This window comes from Lissotriton vulgaris, chromosome 3_1, assembly GCF_964263255.1.
Source record: "Lissotriton vulgaris chromosome 3_1, aLisVul1.2, whole genome shotgun sequence".
Lineage (NCBI taxonomy): Eukaryota > Metazoa > Chordata > Amphibia > Caudata > Salamandridae > Lissotriton > Lissotriton vulgaris.
Window position 1 is genome coordinate 821988938 of NC_141689.1, and position 23983 is coordinate 822012920.

Below are 23983 nucleotides of genomic sequence, written 5' to 3' on the forward strand. Positions count from 1 at the left end.
ATATTATTCAAAATAGTTAAATATATAAATAAATATGTTCAAATGTAAAAACGTAAAATGGTATATAGTTAGGATTTGATATTCAAATATGTGAATACCTTATTTTGAATGCAAAAATGAATGTAACAATATTATTATTAAAATTTAGCTGAATTAATTTGATTTAATTATGTACATCACTTTTAATGATCATTAATATAAAATAAAACATGTTTTTTTGTTAGGTGGGAATTCATTTTTTGTGTAAACTCCATAAAAAATTTTTTTGTTTAACTTTAATATATACCAATAATTAAATATGTATTTCAAAATTACATTAATAATGATTTTCATGTGTTCTCCATTTAAAAAAACATATATGAAATGTATTTACATTAAGATTTATTATATAGGACATTTTTAATATTAACTTTCAAGTTAAAGTTTTTTTTAATGTTCCCCAATACTTTATAGCAGGGAGAGACTGCAGTCGGGTGGAGATATTTCCACAAATAGAACATAGGGAAAAGTAAAAAAGTTTATTTAACTCAAAAATAAATATTAAAAGTATTTTAACTGTAAATATTTGCTCCCTTGCTTTGCACCGCAATTGTCGTCACATATTATATCACTTGCAACATGATTTATAACAACTTTGATAACATCACTCATGAAAAGATTGTGCATGAGGTCCGTGTTTTATAGTTACTTTAGGGCATGAGTTACTTGAGATAAGTATACCTGGTTTTATGGTCGAGTGAACAAGCGGCGGGAGCCGGTAAACGCGTCTTTGACTTTGGGCAAATAAAATAGCGTAAGAAGGAATTTGGGTCCGTGTCCTGTCTTCTGGCTACATGCGCGATTAAGGCGTGTGCGCTAAGCTTTTCAGGATTTCGTAATATATATTTATATATATACATATCTATACTACTATAATAAAGGAAGAACTTTCAGCCTTTGAGGCGGGTAAACTCGGGAACCACAGCGCCAATCCACACACCCGATACACCGTTGGAATCGTCAGGGTGTGTAGATGGTTATAGGCTATATACATTTTTAAAAAAACGTTATTTAAAAAATTTTAAGTAAAAAAAAAAGTAGTCCCTCCGAAGTAGCGCCGGCCGCGAAGTGCGTGCTCACGTCAGGAGCGCGGGGAGGAGCGGCGTCCAGGAGCGTGACGAGGAGCGGCGGACATGGCGCTGGGGAGGAGCGGTGACGTGAGGAGCAGCGGACAGGCCAGCGACGGTGCGAGCAGCGGACAGGCGGGAGGAGCGGCGGCTCAGGTAAGGGGACCCATGTCGGGGCAGGCGGGGGCCAGGCCGGGCGGGGGCCCGGGCTGCTGCACAATGTCGGGGCGGGCAGGGGTTGGGGAAGCCTGTTGAACCCGGACAAGGTCGGGATGGGCTGCTAGTATATATATATATATACAGAGCGAGAGAGAGAGAGAGAGAGAGGGATAGAGACAGACAGAGAGAGAGAGATCTTGAAGATATATTAGGTACAAAGTTAGGTACACCTATATTTAGCTATATATTCTTTCATTGTCGAACAATGTTTATATTCCCGTCCCATACCCTCTGGGATGAAAAGGTGTACCTGGCATGATAGATCAGAGCATGTATTTATCTTCAGGATTCACCTCTTCAGGGTGGGGTTCATCATCTCTGCTCTACTGCCCATGGTCCCCCATTGTTTATAATGTCTTGTCTAGAAGTACGGTAAATTAACATTAAATATTTAAATAAAGTGTAGTTTTCCCTGTTACCCACTCCCCATCGGTCCAGTGAGAAACCACTTATAGCGGAAAGAATTTGTAGCTGAAACCCATCAGCAGTCTAGTTGCTTCGTAGTGTACCCACATGTGTGCTTCCTGGCAGTCACACTGTTTAGTCCAAGCTAGTTCAGTCAGCTTTTGATCATTCTGAGTTCAAAACTGGACAAAGTGCCTTGCGGCAATTTAGTTTGTTGTGTAGTTACCTGTAATATACGAGTGTACTAATTGTTTTTTTAGTATGGTTGCACTGTAAAAGTACAACAGAATTTAACGATTGGCATATTCTATAGCTTGCCTTTTCTCCTAGCGCACAAGTGCTCCAGTGGCCTTATAAATGGGCAGATTGTAGGCTAAGGGCCTTATTGTTACTTTGGCGGCGTGGGAGCAGGGCTGCCATGCCGCCGCCATGCTGCCATCCCGCTCCCACACAGCCAAAGTCAAAATAGACCACCCACCAGATTACAACGTTTTTTGTATCAGGCGGGTGGTTCTTTGCTGGTCCTACTGCGGTGCCTTTGAAAAAGACGCCGCAATGGGAGCATCAAAGGCAGATCCTGCAGGGCATAGACAGTCAAGTTCATGGCCTGCAGGAACTGGGGTGCATGCATACAGGGGGGCACAATATGTGCCCCATGGCCCTGAGGCAGCAGGGGGCTCCGTAGGGCCCCCTTTGTTTCCTCATCATCACACTTTTCATGGTGGGCTCAACGTGATGAAAAGGGTAGGGATGAGGAAACTAGTAATAGGGTTGGCAGTGCCGCTGCGGCACCATAAGCATATAACGAGCCTCACACCACTGCAAGACAGCCAGGGATTGGGAATCCCTGGTGGCAGCACTGGTACTGTGGTGGTCCGACCTCCATAGTCAGAATACTGTACTCGTAATAAGGTCCTAGCACTTCTTTACCTGTTTTTTATAGAATGCACCTATCATTGCTTGTTGTAATAAATATACTACAAAATGACATTCACAATAATAATTCATGAAGTTAGGTAGGCTCAAAGACATTCGGCGTCTGAATGATAAACAACCTTGGTTTGTTTACAACAATCATGCTTATTACATTCAGTGGCAATGTATATTTACTGAGTAATGTGTAGCCATGCTTTGATGGTACATTTGGTGCCTACTGATTGGATAATACTACACAGACCTCTCCTTCAGTCTTTCGCGTTACCACCGTACCTAAAATTACCTTCAGGCTCAAACAGTTCTACATTAATAATGCTCTGTTCGCTACCAGTGCATTACAATACTGTACTGATTACGAGCCATTGGTGTGTAAATGTCACTACAACTGATGTTAATTGTTTAGTGGGCTTCAACCTTGAACAAGGGAATTCTCTAGTAGCCTGGTACAAAATAACACTTGTAGGGGAAGAAACTGTGATGCCATAATTCCAGAGGGGGCTCCTCCACTATGGCAGAGGAGCGTTGTCCCACTGCTTTCAAGCAGTGTGAGAAGCAGAAACATAAAATGGCAATAATAATTCCCGTTATCATCATTTTAGGTTTCCTCCAACGTTCGCAGTGACTGTTTGGTCGGCCCTCTCGGGCTGCCCAAACCAGTAATCCGCCTCTTTCCCCTTCTCCATTCAGGCTGCATTACAGCCTGCATGGAGAACATGCCCAGGCCCCCATTCCTGGGCTAAGCGTCCAACCAGGATGCACAGACCAATCAGAATGCTGCATTGCAGTGTTGTGATTAATCAGTGAAGTCTGCTTCCTGTTCCTGGAGTTCCAGGAGGGCAGGAGCAGCGAAGCGGGGCCCGGTGGCAAGGTAAGTTATTTACTTATTTTTAACTACCACTTCCTCCCCGCATGATCCCCTTTCATGCAACCCCCCCCCCATGCCCACCTTCCCACCGGTGAGCCATGCCAGCTGCACCTGCTTGAATTACAGAGTCTACAATATGAGCGATACACAGATAAAACATAGATGAAGGGGAGACCATAAATCATTTTCAACACACTGTGTTCACAAAGGGCTACCGCACTCATGGCAGAGACCTGCAGTCATGGTGGGATGGGCGCACTCATGGCAGGACCTCCACATTGCAGTTTCTTATTGTGAGGTCCAGCCACGAGTGCGGGCCCCTCAATACAACTGTGAGCCCTCTGATACGAATGCAAAGGCTCTTTGTAAATCGGACCCTAAACCCCTAAAGTCTCTCTGTGGTTGACTAGGTGGTGGGCACAAATACAGTTCGTTGAGGGAAGATTCAGTGTACAGCCTGTGGAACATACCACAGAGGTCTGGAATGTGTGGTGATGGACCTCTAGCCCTGCATCAAACCTTGGACTCTTCTTCACGGTAGACCAGGTTAAAAATGAAAGTGTCCATGGTGGCAGTTCCATAGTACAGGCCATGAAACATACCAGAAGGAATTGGCCCCCTTGACATACATTAAAACTCTGACTTCTTTCTGAAGAACCATGTGGTGCAAGTTTAGCAGTGCCTCTGTGAAGGTAGGAATCTATCCAACAGACATAAGTTGGGTGTGGAGGCAGATGTCCCTTTTACACACATGACATCTCAGACTTCTCTTTGTGTTAGACAAGGCTGTAGATGTTAAAATGCTGGCCCTGTGAGGTCATGAAGTAGATCATCCACAGGATTGGCAATGGGCCCGCAGTGTAAAGACTCAGTTCAGGTGCCAGTTGAAGCATGCCATATGTGAAGGGTCAGGAACAAAAGAGCCTTGGAGTCCATGCGAGGCAGAAGCCAAGAGAGGCTTAAATGAAGTTCAGGACAGCTAAGTAGGCCACCTTTGAAAGACCATTGAGAGTGCTGGCTTTGTCAAGAGAAAATACTTTGGCATCATAATCCAACTCAGCTTTCTCTTCATCATAATAGTGACATTATCAAATTTTCTGTGGGGTTGAGTTCAGATGTACAGAAGTCCTAGATGAATGCTCTTACTAATTCATCCACACATCCCTCCCTTGCATGTGTCCTTTCATCCATTTATTTATTTTATTTATTTATAAAGTTTTATATAGCATGAACAACATCTTGAGGGATATCCGAGCGCTTAACAGTATAATGGGACGAAGTAAAAAAAATGCAATATTCATATCACGTAGGAGGGAGAGAAAAAAAACAGGATAGGTCACATATTAAAGTACAATTGCACCCAGGAGGGTAATGTAATAGTCGGGTGTAGACGAGCAGCAAGGGGGAGTCACAGTATGCAGTAAGGGGCGGGGGCGAATCAGATGGAAGTAAAATAGTAGTAGGAGCAATGTCAACAGGCACTTGAGTCTATCCCTATAAGGGTAAGAATTTGTTCATTAGGATTCTTTTGGCTTCCACTTTGAACGCCGTCGATGAGGAGATTCTATGTACTTCCGGTGGAAGAGAGTTCCATATCTTAGGGGCAGCGCCGGAGAAGGCACGGTGACAACTTCTCTTTTTTGTTAAGGATGAGTGGTTTCAGGAAGAAGGTAGAGGCAATTATTGAGGCTCTTACACCACAGGATAGTTTAAGTTTTTGCGCAAATACATAGGAGTGTTCAAGTGAAGAGATTTGTGTGTATGAGCAGCAATCCTTAAGTGAATTAGCGCTTCATAGGGCAGCCAATTGAGGGATTTTAGGACCGGGGATATATGCTCTTTTCGTTTGGTGTCTGTAACAAGTCTAGCCGCAGCATTCAGTGGGGCCCTTAGCGGAGCCAGGGCATGTTTGGGAAGGCCACAGAGGGTAGCACTGCCGTAGTCTAGCCTCGGCAAGACAATCGCTTCAACCACCTGCTTGAAGTCATTTAGAGGAAGGAAAGGTTTGATATTTCTGAGTGACCTCATCTAGTGGTTTGCTCCTTTGCATACATTGCTGATATGATTTTTCATGTTCATATGTTTGTCCATGGTGATACCGAGAGATTTGGCTGAATCTCCGATGAGAGGAGTGTAGTTGAAAGCATTGAGGTGACTCAGCCAGAGGTCTAGCGTAGGGATGTGGTTCAGAGGGGAGATGAGCAGGAATTCCTTTTTGTAAGTGTTGAGCAGGAGATGGTTCTCCGTTAACCAGTTTTGGGTAAACATTAGGGTAGTATTGAGTGAGATGAAGTTTTCTGGGGATGAGACTTTTAGATATAGTTGCGTGTCGTCTGCATACATGTGGAAGAGAATGTCCATGGCATTTAGAGAGTTTGCCAGAGGTTTCTAGAAAAGGTTGAAGAGGATAGGAGATAAAACGTACCCTTGGGGGACCCCCATGAGTACAGGAGAGGTCTGGGAGAGAGAGTGGTTTGCCTTGACTCTTTGTGTTCTGTGATGAAGGAAGGATGAAATCCATTGTACCAGCTGATCAGAAAAACCCATTCTTTTTTGCAGGATGGATAGGAGGTGGTCAATATTAACCGTGTCAAATGTGGAGGAAAGGTCAAGGAGGATCAGGAGGCAGGATTTGTTTTGGTCAAGCATTTTTTAAATGTCATCCATAACGTGAGTAAGAGCCGATTCAGTGCTGTGCCCCTTCCTAAAGCTGGATTGATGCTGGTCTAAGAGTTGGTAATTCTCTATGTGAGCACAAAGTTGTGATTGCACACATTTTTCTAGGAGTTTCGCTAAGGCAGGGATGTTAAAAATGGGGCGGAACTTATTGAGATCAGATTAGTCAGTGTTAGTTTTTTTAGTATAGGTGTTACCTGAGCTGCTTTTAGGCAGTCTGGGATCGTGCCTTGAGATAGAGAAGTATTTACCGTCCTTGTCCAGGTGGGGATGAGTGCATTCTTGATTTCTTTGAGGGTGGAGGGGGGCAACGGGTCGCTGAAGTGGTTAGAAGGGTTGATATTCTGAAGAATCTTGGTGATGTAATTTTCACTAAATGGGTAAAGGTGCCGCAATATGCATTGTTCTTGGAATTTGTGGAGGTCAATTTACTCTTCTCAGAGGAGACAATGGGTGGGGCAAGACTGGAAGAATGTAGTAGAGTCTTGTTAGCGGCGAGGTCAATGGAGATGAGACTTGCCTTCTCAGTGAAGAAAGCGGCAAGTTCAACACAATAGGGTGGGTTGCCACCAGGATCCGAGTGGTTAGGCCCAACGACTGATTGTTGTTTGACCAATTTGAAAAGTTTCTTGGGGCGGTTTGCTGCTTGATCCAGTTGGTGTCTGAAGAAGGCCGCCTTAGCATTCTTCATTTGTTTGTTGTAGAGGCTCCTGGCATCTCTAAGGAGTTTTAGTTGATCCGAGGAGGGGTTGGCTCGCCAGGACCGTTCAACTGCCCTAAGGTTGCAGCATTCAGAGTTCAAGTTTTTGTTATACCATGGTTTGGATATTTTTGTTTAAGCATTTTTTTGTTGGAGTGGAGCAATATTATCCATGATGTTGGAGATGGTTGAATTGTAGATGTCGGTGAGTGATTGCACCTCAACCATGTCAACTTGGGAGGAGAGGGGAGATTTATAATGGGCCGCTAGTTCATCAGAGTTTATAGCTCTCAGGTCCCTTTTCCATATCTTTGATTTCAATGGTTGTGCCTTCCTCATCAACACTTCCCTGTTAATATGAGAGGATGCTGTGGTGGTCGGACCAGCCACATGGGGTAATGGAATCTATGGTGATAGTCGGCCCTTTAGAGTTGATGAAGTCTAAGGTTTCACCTTTAATATGAGTTGGTTGGTCACAGTACTGGGTCAGTATTTGATCATTTAAGAAAGATTTAATGCAAGATACAGCGGGTCGTTGGGGTTAGACCAATGAAAGTTGAAATCACCAAGGAAGATTTGGGACACCACTGAGTCAACGTTGCTAGAGATGATTTCCATTAACTGCTCAGTGAAAGGGAGTTTGTCTCCCGGGAGGTGTTAAAAGGTGTGACGTTTACAAACCGGTGGGTTCATACTTGATATGCTGAGACAGAGGTATTCACAGGTGGAGCGCTCCAGGAATCTGAGTGAGAAATCGAGAGTGTGTTCTTGTGGATACAGGCTATGCCACCGTCCAACTTCAGAGCTCTTTCTAGCCTAATTATATCATGAGTGGGAGGTACTAGGAGGTCTAATATAAGAGTGGATTTAGCCTAGATTCAGTGAGGATGATAATGTCTAGATCATTGTGTTGGATGAGGTTGAAGATATCATAGGCGTGTTTACTGGCTGATCTGCAATTAAGTAGTACACATTTAAGTCGAGGTGGATTTGGGGGGGAAGGAGTCTGGGTGACGTTCACACTGGTGAGGTTGTCAGAATTTCTACATCTAAGATTCCGAGGAGGTTCTCTGTTCGGGTTAGAAAGGATGGAAAGTATTTATCTCAGGGTAGATGTTAGATTTGGACAAGGCAGAGCTAGAGTTGTGAGAGTCATGTGGGTCAATGGTCGCTGGGTGGGCCTCGGATCCTCTGTGGCTGGTGGGGACTTTAGGTACTGGAATTAATTTCAAGGTGGAGGGAGCTTAATGCTGGTCCATGTTATCAATATCCTTAGTGGACGCTCCAGGCCAATTCGTAGAGGTGAGGAGAGAGCTAATCATGGGGAAAAGATCATTTTAGAGGGCTTTCAGTTCATGTAGCTCAGAGGAGAGAAGGTGTAACTGTAGAGATATATCATCAAGGCGCGCAGCCAAGTCTGAGTGTTGGGCGAGCGGAGGAAGAAGTGGGGAAAAAGCGAGCTGCGACGGGGGCCTTGGAGTTAGCCTGTTGGATCCTGTGAGGGGGAACGATGCCCAGACTCTAATTTCGTATCGGGCAAGGTTAGAGGGATGGGGATGGGGACATCATCTGTTGCAGGGGAAGACTGTAGGACTTGAGGGAGCCTCTCAGCTTGAAAGTCATCCGTATTCGACTGACATTCGGTGAGGAGATTGAGCCCATAGAAACGACAAGCAGCTGAGAGGTTGTTCTAGAGAGTTGACGTATTCTGACAGGGGACAAGGTGGCTTTGGGATCAGCCAGAGGAGGTGTGGGGTTTAGGGAGAGTGGGGTTCTTGCAATTGTTAAAGAGGGTGTTTCGTGAGTTGACGTAATCCGACTGGGGACACAGTGGCTATGGGATCAGCAAAAGGAGGTGTAGGGTTAAGGGAGAGTGGGGTATTTATTCACTCACCTATTCGTAAATCAATCCCACACTTACTCTTCCAAATATATATACTCACTGCACTGTCTCTCTTCCATCCATCAGCTCCCTCTCATCATCCATTCAGTCACATGATTCCTCATTTGACAATCGCCCACTTACCCGTTTAGACAACCACAAACACAAAATCACTCTTCAGTGAACATGCATTTTCACTTCCACAAATCTGTAGATCTATTAAGTTTGTAAAGTTTTCCGATTACAATTACTAAATTGCAATACCCATTGTTTACCTCTTCTGCAGTCAGAAATGGTTTGCTTTTTCGCTTATCCTTGACTTAAAGTCATTATTTGTTTTGAGAATACATTATGCAAGTGTAAAGAAAATCCTGTTAAACGTAGTTCAAACAGGTCTGGATATAAATGTACGGAGATAACTGCATTCAGCAATACAGTATGGAGGTTGACTTCAAACTGTAATGACAAATGACAAGGAATTACAAATAAAAGGACTAAGACTGAATGTTTGTGTCCAATTCCAAATTATCGAAATAAGGTTGAATTACATACAATTCATGTATCTGTGCAAAACGTCAGTATCTGGTAACTTTAACCTCGAAATCTGCATCTTCTATTTTGCGTGTGATTAGAATTCTAAATTCAGCATTTCAGGTCATTTGTGATGTCAAACGCTGTTGAACAATGTATGACATTGTATTAAGAATGGGGAAAAGGAAGGTAAAATACAGAGATGCATTTCTAAAAAGCTTTTAACTGGGCCCTCTTGTATTAACGTAAACACTAACTGTGTAATTATACAATCTCGTATACTTTAAAGTGGCACCAACATTATTTTTCTTTTCTTTTTCAGTAACAAAGCTTCCTGTGTTTGCTTCACTGGTTTAATTACTAAGCGAAGAACATAAAACCACACGAACAATCAATGAACTATGTAGAAAGACAAGCTCTCTTGTGGATCTCTGAGTCATGCTCGCATGCCTGAAAAGATTACCTTAAAGGAGTGGTTTACATGTCAGGCCTGTCGACACAGCTGCGTGAGACTCATTGCACAGTGGTGCACCATGAAAAGCGACGCTTTACAACACAATAGAGGTCAAGAGTTCGATTTCACAACTCTGTCACACTGTGACATAAAGCATGCAGGTGAAAGAAAACAGACGGGCTTATTTCTTTGTAAGGGGGGCTGAGCCAAAACTGTCAGGTGCATCACAATTTTCACTCATGCTGTGTACACCTTGACAACACATTATGCATGTTGTGTCCGGCTGCGAAGTACAGGAGAACATTCTCCTCTCCAACACTTTAAAGCAGCGTCCTTCCCTCCCTCGTGAAACGGGGGGCTTGGGAGCCCACCCGAAGAGGGCAGACAGAACCGGTGCAGAAAGCGGTTGTATGTGAGCAAAAAGTGTACATCAAGGCTCCTACTGCAAATAGGGTTCACTACCCATATCTATGCTGTAGTGCACCTTTAACTGGGTGTGTAGGGTGCAGTCCAGGATAGTGACCCCGATTACACTAAACACACTCTTGCAAGTGCAGGCGCATGGGGTCTTAGAGCCTAGGCCCACAGTGAAGCAAAGGAAGACAAAGGACTTGAATGCTGGAGGTAACTGGTGGAGGGCATTTGCACCCCTATTTATTGGCAGGTTCACCCAACTGGTGATGAAGGTGATGCTTTGATTACTGGGGGTAATCACCATTACTCTTAGTCCTACCTACCAAGCACCAAAGGCCTGGAAAGGGAGAGCGGGCGGGTTGTATGACTGGGTCGAGGACGAGTAGGACTAAGAGTAATGGGGATTACCTCTAGTAATCAAGGCATTACCTCCACGTCCCTCGTCCTCGACCCAGTCATAACACATGAGGCATACCAAAGCAACCCCAAAAAGGCCTTTGGCACACCATAAACAGAAAACAGAACAGACACAAAGGAGTGCAGCAAGACAGAGTTTAATAATAAACAGAAACAAACAGAATCAAACAGGAGGGGGAACCCCCACAGCTTGCAACGCACCAGAACCAAAATTAGGGCGGCCAGCAGAGCACAATTAAAGCGATAATGTCGCACAAAAGTGGACTCGGACGCCCAGGTCCCCGCCCTACAAATTTCCTCAAGGTGAACTCCATGGAAAGCAGCCCAAGAAGCAGACACACCCCTGGTAGATCTCGCCTGAACACCAGACGGGCAAGGCAAACCAGAGCCCTGGTAAGCCAAAGAGATCACAGCCTTGATCCAACGATCCAAAGTAAGGCGAGAGGCAGCTTTACCCCTACCAGCCAAACCAAAGGTCACGAAGAGGGAGTCAGAAGACCGAAACCCAGCAGAACGTGCAATATAAACATCCAAAGAATGGAGCAAGATGTCAGAAGGCGAGGAAGGAGGACAGAGAGAAGGAAGAATCAATTCCTGGGAGGAATGGAAACGTGAACGAACTTTAGGCAAAAACCCGGGGTCCAAAGAAAGGACCACCGCGTCGTCCATAAACCTCAAGAAGGGGGGAGAACAGCGCAACGCCGTAAGCTCGCCCAACCTCCGAGCAGAAGTAACAGCGACCAAAAAGGCCACCTTGAAAGACAGGAACTTCATGTCCACAGACTCCAAAGGCTCAAAGGGAGGGGACTGCAAGGCACCCAAAACCAAAGAAAGATCCCAAGGAGGAACCGGGGAGCGGACAGAAGGAGCAGAAAGAGAAAAACTCTGAAACAGACAGGAAACCAACAACCCGTCCGAAGGCAGAAGAGAAGCCGGATCCCGAAAGGCCCGGATAGCAGCCCACTGACCCTTCAAAGTGGACAAAGCATAGTGTTTTTAAAAGCCATCCAAAAAAAACTGAAGAATAGAAGAAACATCACTGGAGGCAGGGGACAGGCCCAGGGAAGCACACCAAGAAGAAAAGGAAACCCAGTGCTTGGAATAGGAGGAAAGAGTGGACTTCCGACGAGAAGCCTGCATCACAGTGATGAGGTGGTCGGGCAAACCCCGGACACCAAGAGACAGCCGTTCAACCTCCCAACCGCCATGGTGAGAGGAACCAACAGGGAGGTTGACGGGGAACTCAGAGGAGACGGGTAGCGGAGTAGGATCCACGGAGGGCCCACCGCCAGACTCAGCAGCAGAGGAAACCAGGAGCGGCGAGGCCTATAAGGCAGAACAGCCACCACCTGAGCCCCCACCCGCTGAACCTTCAGCAAGAAGGCAGGGATCAGAGGAAAGGGGGGGAATGCAGAGAGCAACCAAGGAGGCCAAAGGACAGACAAGGCATCCACTCCTCAAGCCCCCGACTCCGGAGTCCTGGAGCAGAACAGGGGAAGCAGGGCATCGGTCCGGGAGGCAAACAGATCCAGCACGGGAGATCCGAATCTCAGGCATAGCAACCTGAAAATCCGAGGGGACAGACATAGGGTGAGAGACGACGGGAACCACCGACTCAAGGAATATGCAACCACGTTGTCCACACCCCGAATGTGCTGAGCAGAAAGGGCCACCAGATGACACTCGGCCCAACTCGCAATTGCACACGCCACCAAGTTCAGGGAAAGGCAGCAGGTACTGCCCTGGTGGTTGATGTAGGCCACGGTCACAGTGTTGTCTGACCTCACCAACACGTTGCACCCCAGAAGACGATCCTTGAAAAGGCGAAGAGCCCTCTCCACCGCAGACAGCTCCCTCCAATTCGAAGAACGGTGTGACTCCGAAGGAAGCCAACGCGTCTGCACCGCCCAAGGACCTAGAGTCGCACCCCAACCGGAAGCGCCGGCATCCGTCGTCAACACCAAGGGGGGCGGAGGATGGAACCACATGCCCCGTGTCAGATTTGAAGAATCCAGCCACCACTGGAGAGCAGACACCAACTCCGGAGACACAGGCACAGGAATCGAGAAGTCTCGGACAGGAAAGGGCACCCAACGCTGAACATGCCACAACAGAGGCCGAAGATGAACCCTGGCCCAGGGCACCGTGAACACAGTGGCAGACATGTGGCCCTGAACCACCAGCCACTGCAGGAGAGGAGCCGAAACCTTGGAAAGCAACCTCCTCAGCAAAGACTGAAGACGTAGAATCCGGAACTCTGGGAGAAAGACCTTGCCCAGCATAGAGTCGAATACTGCCCCAATGAAGGTCCTCCGAGTAGCAGTGTTTAGGTGACTCTTCGGCAGATTGACAAGGAAGCCATGATCCTCGAGCGTACGCATGGTCAAGGAAAGGTGGCAGGACATGACCTCCGGAGATGGAGCCTTCAGCAGCCAATCGTCCAGGTACGGAAACACGGACACCCCCAGGAGATGGAGATGAGCCACCAAGGGAGCAGCCACTTTGGTGAACACCCTGGGGGCAGACCGGAGACTGAAGGGAAGGACGCAGAACTGCCAATGACGACCATCCAGGCAGAAGCGCAGGAACCGCTGATCCTCCAACGCCATCGGGTTATGTAGGTAGGCATCCTGGAGATCCAGCGACTTGAACACCCAACCCTCCTGGATCAGGGGAATCACCTTCTGCAAAGTCTCCATCTTGAATGGGATTTTATGTACAAATAGGTTCAGGGCCCGAAGATTGATGACAACACGGAACCCCCCCCGTGATCTTCGGAACCACAAAAACAATGGAATAAGTCCCCAGTCCACATTCCAGGGGGGGAACCGGGACAATCGCCCGTTTGTCGAACAGTAATTGAACACCCTCCAGCAACGCTAGACGGCGAGCATGGTCCGAAGGCAAAGAGGTCACCACCACACCCGAGGGAGGAGGAGGAGACAGGAACTCTATCCGGTAACCCCGGGAAAGAACATCCAGCACCCACTGGTCCGAGGTCGTCAGCAGCCAAGCATGTAGGAACAGCCGCAGTCTCCCACCAACCGCGGGCTGACCACCAGCGAGAACGGGCACCGGAACAGCGTAGTCAGGAGCGAGGAGCGCCAGACCCACCATCCGGCTGGGGCTTCTTCTGGAACCTCAGAGGAAAGGACCTACGAGCACCACGCTGGCCCTTAAACGAGGACTGCTGAAATCTGGAAGGCTGGCGAAAGGGCCGGGCATTCGAGAAGGAGGACCCCCTTTGAGAAGGAGTTTGACGGAATGACAGCAAATGCTTCCTCTCCTTGAAGACCTTATGGAGCTTGTCCTCCAGGGCGTTCCCAAAAAGATGAGTACCAGAAAACGGCAACCTCAAGGCCATAGAACGCTGCGCAGCATCCGTCTTCCAACCTCGCAGAAGCAAGTTCCGATGGGCAGCAACAGAGGAACCACAAGACAGAGCTGAAGCCCTGACCGAGTCAAAGGCGATGTCCGAAAGGAACTCAGATTGATGCTCCATAGACTCCAGCAACTCCGGACAATTGCCCCCCTCTTGCATAGCAGAAAACAAAGTCTTGAAGTCAGCCAGCAAAGACTGCGCAACATATGCACCATACACCCCTGAAATAAGAGCCAGGTGAGAGCCAGCATAGGACTTCTTTAGAGCAGAGTCAATCTTTTTATCTACGCCATCCTTCAGGATATTATCATCAGCCATGGAAGGCCGACCAACCAGAGAAGCAACCACAGAATCCACCTGCACCAAATCAGGCAGGGCAACCTCCATATCCTGTAAAGGATACAGCTTAGACATGAATCTGGGCATAGAAATATGGTCCGGGTCCTTCCACTCCTTAAGGAGGACATCCATGACAAAGGGGTGGATGGGCATAGAAGAAGACACAGGCTTTCGAAACTGCGGCAGAACAGTGTCCTGGGAGGTACTGGGCACAGAGTCCACAGGGAAACCCATATTCTCCCGAACATGGCAAAGAAGATCAGGCATCAGCTCCCTCGAAATGTACTTGCCCTGCAGATCCACCGCACCCAAAGTGGATTCATCAGAGGAAGCGGAGGAAGAAATATCCGAATATAGGGGGGCAGCCGACTCAGAGCGACCCCCCGCACCCTTCTTGGAAGCCTTGAGACTGGACAGCGTCTCCAAAAGCAGGCGCTTCAGCCGCTTAGAGCCACCCAGACCAGCACTCCGACCAGAAGGCGCAGAATCACTACTGTCGGAGGAGGAGGAGGACGACGACCTAACAGGAGAGACATGCTTTCTCTTCCTGTGGTGTTTCCCCATTGCAAATATCACCACGAGACACAGGAAATCAGCAAAAGCCACACGGAACGTACAGCAACACCACAAGCGTCACAGGAGAGAAAAACACCGAACTCCCGCCATAAATAGGAGGAAAACACTCACCCCACATCTGCAGCCCCGTTGATTGAAGAAGGAGGGGCAGAAAACCATCCTCCCAGGAGTGGCCAACGAAGGATACAAGCAAAGTCACTCAGGCCGAAAGAAGACGATGACGTCATCGCCACGAGCCGTCCAGCCAATCAGGAGACGAAGGCAGGGAACCCGGAGCCCACCCGGGCGCCCGCCCAGGCAAAAATGAGGAGCTGAAGCCGGGAACGGCTTCCTGCCGACGTCCAACATCTCCAGCCCCGGCAACCTCCGAAGAAACGGCCCCCGCCATCCAGGGGCAACCACAACTGAAGGGAGGACGTCCCCGAATCCACAGAGGCGAGTGCGGCCAGCCAACCAGTACCGGCAAGGGCAGGACTCGCGGGGCAGCAGCGTGCCTGTCTCAGCAGCAGCCAGTCCACCGGAGCAAGCCGCCAAGTGCGACAGAGAAATGGGCAAAAATGCTCCAGGCGCCCTGCAGAATCACCACACCCAGCGCTCCAAACTGCAACGAAGGCCAGGAATCCAGGTGAACAAAGAAATCAACGGGGACCCGAGAAGCCCCGCAACCCAGGGCCCCCACCAGGAGGAAAGTACAGGAAGCCCAGCAGCCCGTCTTTCAAAGTCCCACAGAGGTCCACGAGCACCCCCAAGGCCCAGCAAAGGAGGAAACCACAGGACAGTCGTAGCAGGTAAGTGCCCGGCACTCACCCAAGCGTCACCCATCAGTAGTCCAACCGACAGGAAACAAAACAGGATTTGCTTCTGGTGGTGAGGTGTGTTATAGCACCTGACAGGAGGGTGGGTGGAGTCTAAAAAGCGTTTCCTGTCGGGTGGAATACCTCATGTGTTATGACTGGGTCGAGGACGAGGGACGTAGAGGTAATGGGTGTGTTTGAGTGTAGAGACAGTGGTCTGGGAAAAAACAAAGCTAAAGCGTCCAACAGTGGAAAATAAAACAACAAAATAAGATACCACTGTCAATTTATCAGTCAATCAGCATGGCAGCAGTGGGCAAAAGATACTGCATGCAACAAGACATCATTGCTCAAGTTCATAATTTAACCAGATGCGAGTCAGGGCACAAGCACTGATGCGGAGTAGTCCAAGATGTTTTGACGTTATACACAATGGGATCATGTCCAGAGAGTAGACGTTGCTCTGCCCTTCTGGTGCTTGGGACAGTTCATGCTTATTGTACAAAAGTTCAATTGGTACACCAGGAGCATTTATTGTTGTTGTGGGTTCTGGCAAACTTTCATCACAAGTGTGCACACAGAAAAAAGTCACATTTATTTTTAAGGACTTTATGTTAAGCCTATTTTAGTGCAGAATAATCTAATCAAAATATTTGCAGAAGTCAGTCATTATTATGAAAATCAGCAACATCTAATATACGTTGCATTTTAAGAACTCAAATATGATTAATCCTAATGCATCAAACGTATTGCCATAATGAGAGTCAGTGTTTCAATAGAATCTCACTGTGAGGGCAATGAACCACTAATATATACTTTATATTCTCTTTCTTTTGCAACAAATAAACCTTGGCGTATGGTCAGCAATGCTTCAAGGAAATCAAACTGTTTATTCCCCCTGACCATCTTAATCTGGCAGTGCAATCACTAGTCCTCTTGAAACTTGACTACGGCTATGCCATTATCACTGGTACTCTGAAATGTCACCTTGCACCATAAGAGCAATTCTCAAAGCAGCTGCCAGACTCCTCACAGGAATTTAACGGTTTGATCACATCTCACCTGCCCTAAAGAGTCTCAGTTGGCTTTCCAATGAAGGAAGATGCATGTTCAAGACAGCCATTATCACCCACCAATCCCTTCGTACAAAAAACCCAAGCTGATCCACTTTTCCAAAAGATCTAACCCCCAGCCACAGGATCCTTCACTTGTGCAGTCTCTAATCTGTCACTAATGCCATTACATTAATGCTGTATTATTGTTTTGTACTTTCTGTCTACTGTTGTGATCCACACAAATCCTGGCATGTATCTGGAGTAAATTTCTTCACAAAACATGTAAAGCGCTCTGATACCTTCGCGTTTAGCACGTGCTGTATAAAACTCAAACTAAATGCTGCCTCCCATAGAACATTACTAGGAACTACTGATGAGACTGTATCCAAGATACCCATACCCAAATCACCCCAGAGGAAGCTCAATGTTCATTTTGTATTGCTAATGGGATATCCGGTAATACAAGAATAGAATGTATACCATGTATTATTTTATATATACGAGCAAGTATGCTTCCCCAGGTACCACATTCTTCAAAGGTTAGCTCCATTTCCAAAGGGCAACTCATAGTCAATAGTCTACATTTATATTGGGGGGTTCCTTGAGAACAGACAACCTCCAACTGATTCATTTATGAGCAATTCAGGTATAACATTTTCTATTGCTTAGTGAGCACCATTCAATTACTGGATTTATAGTTTGCAGACTTATTGTTTGTGTCAGAGGTCCATGTGCAACTCATTGATCCCCAGCATTAGTCCCTGAAGTCTGTAATATGTACTCTCACTTATCACTATACTGTTACTAATTCCTACAATTGTCTTCATTGACTTGCATTTTAATGTTATTTACAGAGTTGTGAAAAACAATAAAAATGTGTTTATTGAAAAAAATGTTTATTTACCTGGGTGCGTTGTGAATCCCTATAGCACTGCCATGTAGCTTCTTGAAACCTTAATGGACCCTTACTCACCAACCCCACCACGTGTTGCAATTCCCTATTAAATCATAATACATGTTCTTGATAACTTATGGTGATCTCCTCCCTATAATATGTGATGTATTGTGCAGGGTTATCTATTGGTTTACATGTGACAAAATGTCCATTAGAAGCCTCAATTGATGCAAAGCATAGTCTGAAGTACAATATTACAGAAGGATAAGCTGGACTAGCTGTGACTACCATAATAAGTTCACTCTCCGCCACCGGAAAACCTCATGCTAATAAATGGTTAGATATTGGATCCCTAACATTTACCCTTATTTATACAGTCCGGGATACTGGTGTGGTGAGCAGATCGTCTCTGACTGGCTGCTGTTGCAGAGTGTCAAGAATGCTTAATGGCCTTTGGTAAGAAGCTGATGGCCTGACTCCTTTCAGGCCGTAATACACCTTGTAGGTAGTAGCGGTAATGCACTTGTAAAGAAACTGGCAGAATGTTGTACCTCCCTTGAGTGACATGAATACCTGATTGTCATTAGTTGATACTGACAGAATCAGTCTGCTGTGAGACATCTAGGATGGTGGTGTTGTAAGTGAGAAGTAACTTTCCAAAAGCTGTCGATCAGGCCCATGGTTTCGTATTGGTTCTTTAATGGTGCAGTGAGGGTTTGTGTGATGGTAACCAAATGGATTTCATATCCCTGCAGGTTTGTGAGTCGCTGGTGCTGAAGGTCTTCGGCCTGTGCAGGGCATCTGTGATTCTTGGCATGGATGCCATGGTGTGAAAAGCAGTCAATTAGTGTGTCTGAATGGTTGTATTGGGAAGCCAGAGTGGAGACTTCGTTGCAAATATATGCAGCTTACTTCTGAGTCTCCTGCTAGGCTTTCACCAAGTTATTGTGGCTATATAGTGGCTTGCCTGTCATGGATGGATGTTTGTACTCACAATCATCAGTGGTATGAGTCAGTTATGATAGAAATCTTCAGCTGTGATCAAACCTGATCAGAGGCCATGGCAGCATTCTTCTCTTCTTCTGCACAGGAGTCGCCTTCAGGTTCACTAGTGTGGACCAGCAAGTAGCTCCCTTCTCTTCTTCTGGGTGCTCAGGTGTGCACCTTCTTCTGAAATAGGCAAATGGGGCATCTGAGTAGTTGAGTGACTAATTCAAATGAACGGAGCATCCTCATGCAATATATCACTTCTCTTCCCTTTTACTGAGGCATATAGGCTGGCGTGGCACCATTACACTTGCCTTTCTTTATCGGACAGTTAAGGTCAGTGGGTAGAGATGTGCAGCTGCAGGCCGCTGCTATCTTTGAACTTGCACCGATGTGCAGGGGAAAATGCTGTTTGTTGAGCACGTTCAGGTGGGGGTGTGGCTTCTTCATTATTCAAAAGGGCAGGATGCCTGAGGAGTCGAAGGTTTGCAATGCCAGAGCCTGAAACTACCACCAAAAGACACAGAGAGTTGAGCTGTGTGGCAGGTGTGGAGTCAGGCAAGAGATTGGCCTTCACATTGTGGCACCTCTTAGCCTTACAAACTGTTTCTGTCAGGAATTCACTGAGATTCAGGTCACAGACTCCAATGCTAACCCCATTTCTTCACCTTTAGGTCAAATAAGACCTGTAATGAACTCCAGGAGGTGAAGTAACTCTACGGGGTAAGCATGGGGAATGGAGGTGAAGAGAGAAGAAACACTACACAAGCTTCCAGGTCCACCAAAAATTAGAAGAATGTTCTGGTAGAAAGAGTGCAGCAAGAACTCTTGGTCTCAAATCGACACACTGGCATTCCGCATAAATCTATATGAAAGTTACCAATAATCTACATATATACTTATGTACAAATAGTAACAATGTCTTCTGAGTATTAGTAAAATGACTTAGTAGGGTATGGAAGTGGAGAGGACTTTACTAGTTCCCAGGTGGCTGAGAAACAGTTCAGTAACTTAATACGAAAGTCTGCCTCCAACAGTAGAAAGTATAACTTGGGGTGGTCAAAGTTGGATCAAGAATTCTTGAATGGCATGTGGGATCTATGGACCCTGTGGAAGGAAGAGTTAACCTTATCTACCCTAATCACCATATAGAACCAAAGGTAAGCAAAACAAAAAAACTGTAGGTAACCCAACTGAGTGATCTACACCACTGTAATAGAGAACCCACCAACCCATTGCCAGGCATAGTGTAATATTATGATTGGTGGTTAAATCTTCCCAGTTCTTACTGGCCCAGAAGTGCTTCAAACCCTTTGGCTCTTTCTAGAATGGTTTGACTATTCAATAATGTTCTGGCTTTTTCCTCATCGCCCAGCAGTTCTGGTCTGTGTATTCGGGTGTCTCCACCCACCAATGGGCCATCTACCACAGCCTCCCAGGCCAGCCTATGGCAAGGCATTTCCATCAATGTGACACCAGCCAAAATTTCCGCAAACCACAAATTCCACAATTCCTGAAAGTTGCTCACCCCAGGACGGAGTCCTTTTTCCAAAAAAGTCTGGTAGATATGGCAGTGTCATAGTATACCTAGGTGGTGGGACCCAGGGTCAGCTGGGGTGGGGGCCTGTGGCATTGGAGCACATGATGAGCTGGCTCCCTTGACAGCATTAGGTGGGTGCAGATCCTGGAACACCTTACCTCTGTTCCCCAAAGGAGAAAGCAAAGTATTCTTTGCACCTATGTAAGGAGATGACCATCAGTCACTGTTGCTGGGACAAACATTTGGAAGAACTGTCAGAGTGCAGAGAAGGGTCTTGCTGCTCGACCTTCCTCTGGGCCTGTTCACATATTGGAGGAGGCAGATGCAGGTGCAAAGTGGGCATCTCAGGTCTCTCTCTTCGGCTTAGCAATGCAGCTCTATTCTTCTTCAGAAGTGGGCACGTGGTGAGGTAAATTGTACTGTCAAAATCCCTTTCAGAGGGAAATGGAGCAAGCAGGGGTGACTGGACCCAACTGTGAAGGTTGTGGTATTTACTCCTGGTTTCCCGTGGCCCGACCTATTATGGATCATGAGTAACTGAGCCTAATTACTACCCCTTTTAGCACTTGAGTGTCAGTGGAAGTGCAGGCCAAGCAGTCAAAGGCTCTTTGAGGGGGAGGTCGATATGAGGCGTACTAACAGTAACTGCAATAAGGTAAGTGTCCAGTAAAATACTTGCTTTTATCAAACAAATTGTACACAAAGGATAGAGGCAACACACTAAATAATATTCACAGTGTCTTAAGGTTGGTGTGCTAACGTCATCCTGGGTGATATCCCTGAGCCCCTCCTTCCCTTTCTAGTGAGGTTGGTTATTCCCCATTCGATACTAGAGGTGACTTTCAGATCTGGTCCATGCTAGAGTCCATGTGGAAAAGTCAAAGTTAGGCCTTAAAAGTCAACTTCAGCAGCACTACGTGCTAAATTTGTGTGAGTGCCCACCGGCTGCCAAGCTCAAACAATCTTACCCGGCCCATTGGCAGTCAGCAAGTGTAGGGGGACTAGGGCGCATCTTCTCTGCAGGCTCCAGTCTCTTGATGCCAAAGGTCAATGAGCTCTCATGCTCTTTCCCTGATGACACAGATGGCACAATGGCCTCCATCTGACATACCGGTGTCACTGACGGCGTCTGCACTAGAGTGACAGCCCTTCCATCACAGTGGCCAAATCCTGGCACATGGGGGTCTTCGACTACGTCTATGCAGCGGTCCCAACTGGATGGACATCTCACGCTTCACTCACTGGACTCCACTTGGCAGGATCCCAGATGGGCTTTGCTCCCTCCAGGTGCTCTCCTTCTTCCCGCAAGGTCCATTGGTCTTGACAGGCAGGCAGAAAGCTGGTGTTCCATGCTCAGGACAAGTGATCTTGACTTCCTGTGTGATGGCCCCTCCATCACAAGGGAGACTAGCAGATCTTCTTCTCTAGTCTTCTGTAGCAAAAATGCTTGGTGATCCTATTCCAGAGGAACTGTGCAGTGGGACTCATGCTCCCACTGCTATAATTCAAATCCAGACACAAATGTCACTTAGTGTTTGGTACTTTGAAATTCAGGTTGTGGGTGTCAGCTCCTTTGAAGTGCTCTCTCCTCTGCCTTGTCCTTTGTCAAATTAACAGTCTGCGGCAGCAGGAGCGGCTCCACTTCTGATTGACCCACAACACAGACCAAGAAAGTAATCAAAAATTACATCTAACTGTAAGGCTCCATTGATTTACATCTCATAACGTTTCAAAGGCCTAAGCTTTCACTTCTTTTATCACTCCCTTTTCTTGCACTGCCAACCTTATCAGAACCCATCATCTCCATGACAATGAGCCCAGGCCCCATTGAACAGTAACTCTTCCTTGAATAGAAGAGACTTCTGATGTGCACAGATGATGCTCTGATCCTCTTCCCACCCCAGCCTTCAGGAATGTCAGCAATCCATATCTTTTGTCTGGGGTTTGCAGTCCACACCTCCACTAGCCTTTCGAGGCCCATGGTTTTCAAAATGAAATACACAAGCCTCCCTGTTATGTACCAATCACTGGCATACTTCCCACACATTCCAGTATCACACGCTGTCCAGTGCTACACACATTCACCAAGTAGGCAAAGGGTGAGTAAAGTACACAGCAGCAGAACTTTACATGAGGGGGCCATTAGGCACCGCTCGAGTGAGACAAGTAAAAAGGCATGTTCTCTCTACTGAATACTACTACACATAAAGTAGGTATGATGCACTGCAGCGCTTGTGTCACTTAACTCCTAGTAAAAGCAGTAGCCCTCTACCACTACAAGGGCAGCACTTGGTGTGCCCCCCCCCCCTGTTTAACAAGACTGAATTACCATGAGACAGGCTTAGGTCATGGTATACGCATGATCCATGTTTGCCCATGACAACAAATAAAGCACCAAGGATCCAAATTTCCATACAGATGGACACTCAGGGCAGAGTTTCAGGTCCATAACCATGTAATATGCACTTCTGCCACTCGGGCTACTCTGTAGGTGCAGGAGGAACTTGCAGCATTGCACGTGCAAGTTAATCTTATCAATATGACTGGGTGGTCAGCATGGGGTGAGACTTCAGCCCTGCCTTCGCCAGGGAAGGTCAGCATTGCAGATAGTAGGTAGCTGTCCAGCCGTATTGCAGCTTCCTCAATGGATGGCCACTGGGGTGGCCTATGGCAACACTCAACTGGCATTCTAGTGTGTCCAGTCCTTGCAACCTGCCGCTTCACAGGGCCCAGGACAGCTGCATGGATGATAGGCCAGTCAGTGCTGCACTTCTTCTTCTCCCACTAACAAAGGGACAGGAGGAGCGGCACTGCCACATGCAGGAACAGGTCTCATTATAGCCAGGGCTATAGAGGAAGCAGTGCTCAGACTTCCTCATCGTAACTAAAGTCCTAGGCCTGCATTGAAGACTAGGGAGGCAAAGAGACTAAGTGCTGAAGGTTACTGGGGTGAAGGCAAGTGAAGCCAGCTCTTATTTATTGGTTGGATCAGTGAACTAATGACACCAGTGATGGATGGGTGTGTTAGTATAAGGGCAAACCTCTGGAAGATGGAGCTGCAATGATGTGTCCTCAAGACACTACAGAACAAACTAGTGCCTGAAATGGAACAGTAATGATAATAAAAGGGCAACCCAATAACCACTTATGAGCTTGGGTACTGGACAAAGTTAAGGTAAAAGGCCAACAAGGGGATCATTTACTACATAAATTAATCATTTTAGTAGGTTCAATGCCCTATAGGTGATATCAGGATCAGCATACCAATAAGCCAAAGTATTGTAAACACCAGAGCTGACAAAAAATAGGAATCAAACAAGTGTACTAGAGGTTTTTTTCTCCGAAATAAAGTTACTTAACAATGAAAGACATATATTCAAAATAGGACATGGGCTACATGACATGCAAAATAATCATGCATTAATCCCATATGAAGAAAGTCAATTAAAGAGATAATTGATCATAAACACAATGAATGGTCAGTTCACCATTATCTAAGGTATCAGATCAGTCTTTTAGATTAAGCTAATGATACAAGGATGTAGATCTGCAAATCACTAAGCTAAAAGAAGTGTTGTTGACCCATAGTAATAAATTAAATAATAGATATAATAAAAAATGTATGTTTAGTTAAAAAGTACGCCTGTTACAGGAATTATGTGCCCATGACACATCAACAGTGACAAAACACGCTTGTTCCTCTACACACAAATTGAGATATGAACGTGTGGTGCCTAAAAAGTGATGTATCATCAAAAGCAGAGAATGCGATGTGTCTACAGACAGATACATTATTTTGATACCATCAAC